The 5652-nt window shown below is 45.4% G+C and overlaps 1 protein-coding gene across 5 annotated transcripts in view; it reads right to left on the bottom strand.

The window, feature by feature from the left end:
- The window catches only part of ERC2 (ELKS/RAB6-interacting/CAST family member 2), a 1022300-nt gene that overhangs the window by 815444 nt on the left and 201204 nt on the right, over window positions 1-5652 (bottom strand). The window lies entirely within an intron of this gene.

Genomic DNA, 5652 nt, shown 5'->3' with positions numbered 1-5652 from the left:
CTTTCCAGCCCTAAGTACTTCTCTCTCATAAATGTGTTGTACAGCAAAAATCTAGAGCTCTTGGTTCAGAAATGATACCTTTTTATTAGACCAACTAGGAAATTGCAAAAAAATTATCTTTTTCATGGATTTCATATTTCATAGACATTAGGGCTGGAAAGGACCTTGAAGATCATCAAGTCCAACCCTCTACCCCAAGGGCAGAAAGTCAGCTAGGGTCAAAGGATCCCAGCGAGATAAGCATCCAAATGTTTCTTGAAAGAGTCCAGAGTAGGTGCTTGCACCACTTCTGGAGGGAGTCTATTCCAGGCCTTGGGGGCTCGGACAGGAAAGAAGTTTTTCCTTATGTCCAGCCTAAAAAGGTCACAGAGGAGTCTGTGACCGCTGGTCCTTGTTATCCCTTGGGGCACTTTGATGATTTTTTCTGCAAGCTCTGGGGCTCAAACACCCTTCCTCAGGCTCTGGGAAAATTAGAGATGCTTAAAAGTCCCCATAGATAGGAAATAAACTTCCTGTTTGCACAGAGGGAGTTGGAGATGGAAAATCTGTCCCTCTGGGTCCATGAGAGCATCTCTGTGAGTTGCTCTGAGTTGCTCTTTGTTGTATAGATCAGGTAGGATTCCTTCCCTGGAGTGTCAGATGGCAAGCAGGGAGGTTTAAAAATCTTTCTGGTCATTCTGCAATGAAGTTTAAAATCCAAAATTGATTTAAATTCGGCATCTTCCATGTTTCAGGGATGTATTTGGTAGCTGTGTTGTTCTAAGACCAAAAGAAATGCAAAAATCTAGAATTCTTGGTTCAGAAATTATACTTTTTATTTTTTAGACCTAGTTGGTCTGATAAAAGGTATCATTTCTGAACCAAGAGTTCTAGATTTTTATATGTCTATTTGTCTCAGAACAACATGGCTACCAAATATACCCTTGTACAGCATAAATTATGTAGGAAAATTTACATTTAAAAACTTATACTAAAATATACTACATATAGCAGAGCTCCCACAGTTCGCTACAGAGTTTTTGTTCTGTTGGTAAGAGTATAACTTCTTTGCAGCCTGCACTAATAGTATAAATAGAAATATTAAGACTTCTAGTTGTAAAGGAACTCCTTCATTCTGCACCTGAGCTAACCACTGCTTATGACTGAAAATGAAATATCAAAACTCAGAAAAAAAAATGTATGTCATGGAGACCTCACCATCCTATTCTGGGAGCTCAGCAGGACACAGTGAAATACGAGTAAGTGGAGACTGTGAAATCTGATTTGGCTTAGAAAATCATGGCACATTTACTATGTGTTTGAATCCAGATTATGACAATACCCTGTAACTTTATGTCAGAATGGGAGCTTACAGAAGATAACATAAAATAATTTAAATGTGGGTTGGTTTGTTCATTTTGATCAGGACTAATGCTAATTTCTCTTTACCAATTTTATTTTGCAGACCAGAGCAAAATCTATAGTTAGACTTTTTTTTACCTCTAAATCCAAGAAATTCATCTTATACATTTGGTAATTGTGCTTACCACTTACACCTAGACAATGCTGTATATCTTTTCTCCCTCTAAATCCAAGAAATTCATCTTATACATTTGGCAGTTGTGCTTACCACTTATGCTTAGACAATAATGTATATCCTTTAAGACCAGTATCACAAACCATATATACCCAAAATGTCTGTTCTCTTAAATGTATTACACCAATTATAAGGTTCTTAACAGTAGGAAAAAAAAGAACCAACCAAACTGTAATTCCTGTATGAAGTACTTGAAGAGGCCAAGATGTAAAGAAACAGCAAACACATGAATGTACTCTGGGGAGTTCTACTCATGTGAGGCAAACAAAAGCCAAATTATTAGAATATGCTGAGCAAGTTTTCTTACAAGTATGAGATGCAATGAGTTTGCTCTAATCCTACAGCATCGGGACCTCACCCGTATCCTTCTAGCTAAGCATGTCTATTAGTAGCATGTTAACAGGCCTGGTCCATGGCTCAGGACATATTATTGTCAGTAGTTCACCCAAGATCTTGCCACGGCAAGGATGACCCTGGATCCTCTTCTGTACAAGGGACTTCTATTAACCAAATTGGATTTTTATCCATGGTAATTAACAAGAGATTATTATATTTCTAACCAGCACACACCTTCTAAAATCAATTATATTTCTTTGTGTATATATGGTGATTTTGAGTGATGGATTTTAAAGTGTTTTGCAGATGGCATTTTACGAATGGCACAACAGGGACTGAACCAGGGGCCAAAAGAACTAAAAGCACAACCTGCTACAAATTAAGCCAGAGCACCACGGTTCTGCAGCTGACAACTGTAACAGCTAATATCCTTTGGGGATCAGGTACCCAGTGCCTTTCAAAATGTATCACCATTTATTTTTTTAATACACAGACTAGATCCTTAGGCAGAAAAAGGACTTGCCAAGATCACACAATCAGTGACAGACATAAATAGACCCCAATGAGGCTGACAAAATATAAACATAAGATGGCATTTTAGAAGATAAAAGGCTTTAAAAATACCAATGAGATCCAGTACACTATGTGCAAAAATAGTTTGTTGAAAAATAGAAATTAGACAAGTATTCAAATGAATAGAAAAGAGCCAATTTTCCATTATACTCTTTTGGTCAGGCAACTATAGCCCTCTTCTTCTGAACTGATGTTTTCTAAAAAGAACTTCAGCTGAAATAGTATTTGTATTTTTAATGCAATACTTTAACTAAATTATTTTATAAATATTGCCATTTTGCCTATCAAATCATACTTATTTTCTTATGAAATACATTGTTGGGATTCTGTTTGGCAGTTATAACTGGTATTACTAAATTCAAAAAGAAAAGTTAAGAAAATCTCTAAAGCAATAACCTCCATGTAAATCCTACAAACACTATGGTAGACACTAAGGGCGCGTACAGATGAGCGCACGTGTACCTGTTGCAGTATCTCAAACCAGTTTGAGACACTGCAAGAGGCACGCTGGGAATGGAAAAATGTTCCCTGCACTGCATATTTGCAGCATGGGCTCTAAATTTGATACCTGGAAATCCAGGTATTAACTCCCCCCCCACACACACAAATAAAAGCAGCGCAGGACACAATCCCGTGCTGTGCCCTGAGGCAACCAGAGGCTGAGTCCTCCAGAGAGATGCTCTAGCATTGGGAGAGTCTCTGTGGTGCCCCTGCTATGAGTCCACATGTACAGGCACGTGCACTTGCAGCAGCTCAGATAGCAGCGGCACATATTTGGGATGGACATTTGTGCCTCAGCACAGGCCTGAACATGCATTTTGGTATGAGGCAAGTTGTGCCACTTGGGGCAAACTGACCCTGCCCAACTCCTCCCAGATCTTCAGCCAGGGGGAGCCAGAGGCTGGAACCACTACCTGTGCTGGCCCCAGCAGTATAAAAAGCTGCTCTGGCAAGAAGCTCAGGGCTACTTGCTCTCAGGGGCTTCTGAGGCTCGGCCAGTTGGTATCTGAGGACACTAGCCCCTTTTGCCAGCTGGACTGCTGAAGCAGCCCTGACCTAAAGTGGCCCCTGTACCCTCTACCCACTGCAGTAGGCTGGCAGTGGGGCTTCTGTCTGGCTGTGACCTGCTGCCAGCTGTGAAGGCATGCACCCCCTTGGACCTGCAGCCCCACAGCTGCATGCCTGCCAGACCCAGATTGGGACTGGACGGCTGCCTGAGCTGTGTTATGAGCACTGCTGCAAAGCCTCCTGCACCTCTGGGCCAGCTGCTAGTGGACCATGTCTGCTCAGTCAGCCTTTGTGCAGGACTGCTGTCATGTCTTCGGGTGCCCCGCATCTGGGCAGGAGCAGGCCGCTTTTGCTGTCAGCTGGGGCCCCCGGCACCACAGGCAAGAGCTATGTGCCCTCAGGCCAAGCCGGGTCCTGCCTCCAAGTGCCCCATGTGCCATCAGGTTGGGCCGGCTCCATGGAGGCAGGACCCAGCCTGGCCCAAACATGCACAGCTCTCGCATGCGGTGCAGGGAGCCCCAGGTGACAGCAAGAGCAGCCCAGTCCTGCCCAAAGGTGCATGGCCCCAGGCTGAGTTCAAAGGCTAAAGCTGGGCCACGCCACTGGGGGCCTCTGCCAGAAGCTGGCCCTAAGTGCTCAGATAGCTGCTGCTGCTGTGGGGAGGTGGGGCAGGTGAGGGACCCACCCCTTCCCGATCCATTTCCCCACACCCCTACAGTTCCTCCCCACCCACCCCCCATACACACACACATACAATCCTCCCTGGCCTTACAGTCCCTCCACCCCCACGTCCCTACTTACCAGGAACAGAGCCTAGGTCTGAGACACTACTGCAGCCTTGCCCTGCTCCTATTTGCCCCAGCATGCTGAGGCAGCATGCTGAAGCAGCAGGGGAAGGGAGTAGACATAGGGACGTTCCTGACTCCCTGCAGGAGTCAGGAGCTGAGCAGCACCAGAACAGGGGAGCTCTCTGTCCCCACAGTGCCAGGCCAGAGACAGAGAGTTTTCCCATCCCCTCAAGCCTGCTGTTGCCCAAACAGCGCATGCCCCTGTTGGCTCCTGCTCCCCACCCATACCTGGAGTAAGCTGAATGCTAAGTACTGCCGGAACTGGGGGGAGATGCGGGGAGGTAAGCAATGGTTTCTCTCTGGTGCTGCTTACCCCCTGCGTCTCACCCCAATCCCAGCTCCTGGCTCCCCCCAGGCATGGGTGGGGAGTGGAGCCAACCGGGGCATGTGCTGCATGGGCAGCAGCAGGGATGAGGGGATGGGGAAGCTCTCTGTTTCTGGCTCGACCCTGCAGGAACAGAGAGCTACCCCAACCCAGCACTACTCAGCTCCTAGGGGAAGTCAGGGGCTGAACTGCACTGGGACCTGTGACAGACAGCTCCCACATCCCCTCAGCAAGCAAAGCAAAGGGAGAGCTTAGGGCACTGTTGTCGCTCAGCCACAGGGCATTACCTCAAGCCAGCACTGCCAAGCTGAGCTGTGATCCTGAGGTCCAAACTGAAGCCACAGATAGCTCCTCCCCTCTTCCCTGTGGCCCCCTGCTGGCTAGGCTGATTGGGAACAAACTGCTCCCAGTCAGTGTCTATACATGCACTACTATGCAGTAGCTAATGCGTCATTAATCTAATACCTGTATTTGTTGGTACTATCAAACACTGCATTAGCCTAATTTATTGCACAGTAAATCCTGCATATGTGTAGACACTGATGCTTTTACTGAGCATTAGATTAGTCTAACATTCAGTAAAGCATTTCATGTAGATGTGCTTAGTGCCTCCTACTGTACTAGAGAAATTTAGATGATTTGGACTGTTGTTCTAAAGTTCATTAGGCATAGGTCCAGGACTGACCTCTCTCAATTCTATGGTCTTCTTTGTAGACCTACTTCCTTGTGAATGCCCACTGGAGTCCCTCCCTGGGTGCAGCTTGGAATTAGTGGATCCTTCCTGTTTGAGTAATTTTTCATACACACTTGCCCAGAAAAGGCATCATTCCTTCAGGGGCCAACCATCCCAAATCTTTTGGCATGGTTTATGATGTTTGATCAATTGAATTATTTACTAATTTTTTCCCACTGGCATCATTTTGGACACAAATGCTCAAATTACGGGCCCATATATATGTATATATATATATATATATACACACACA

Source organism: Alligator mississippiensis, chromosome 12 (genome assembly GCF_030867095.1).
Source record: "Alligator mississippiensis isolate rAllMis1 chromosome 12, rAllMis1, whole genome shotgun sequence".
In the NCBI taxonomy this organism is placed as follows: Eukaryota; Metazoa; Chordata; order Crocodylia; family Alligatoridae; genus Alligator; species Alligator mississippiensis.
This window is presented reverse-complemented; position numbering and strand designations above follow the sequence as displayed.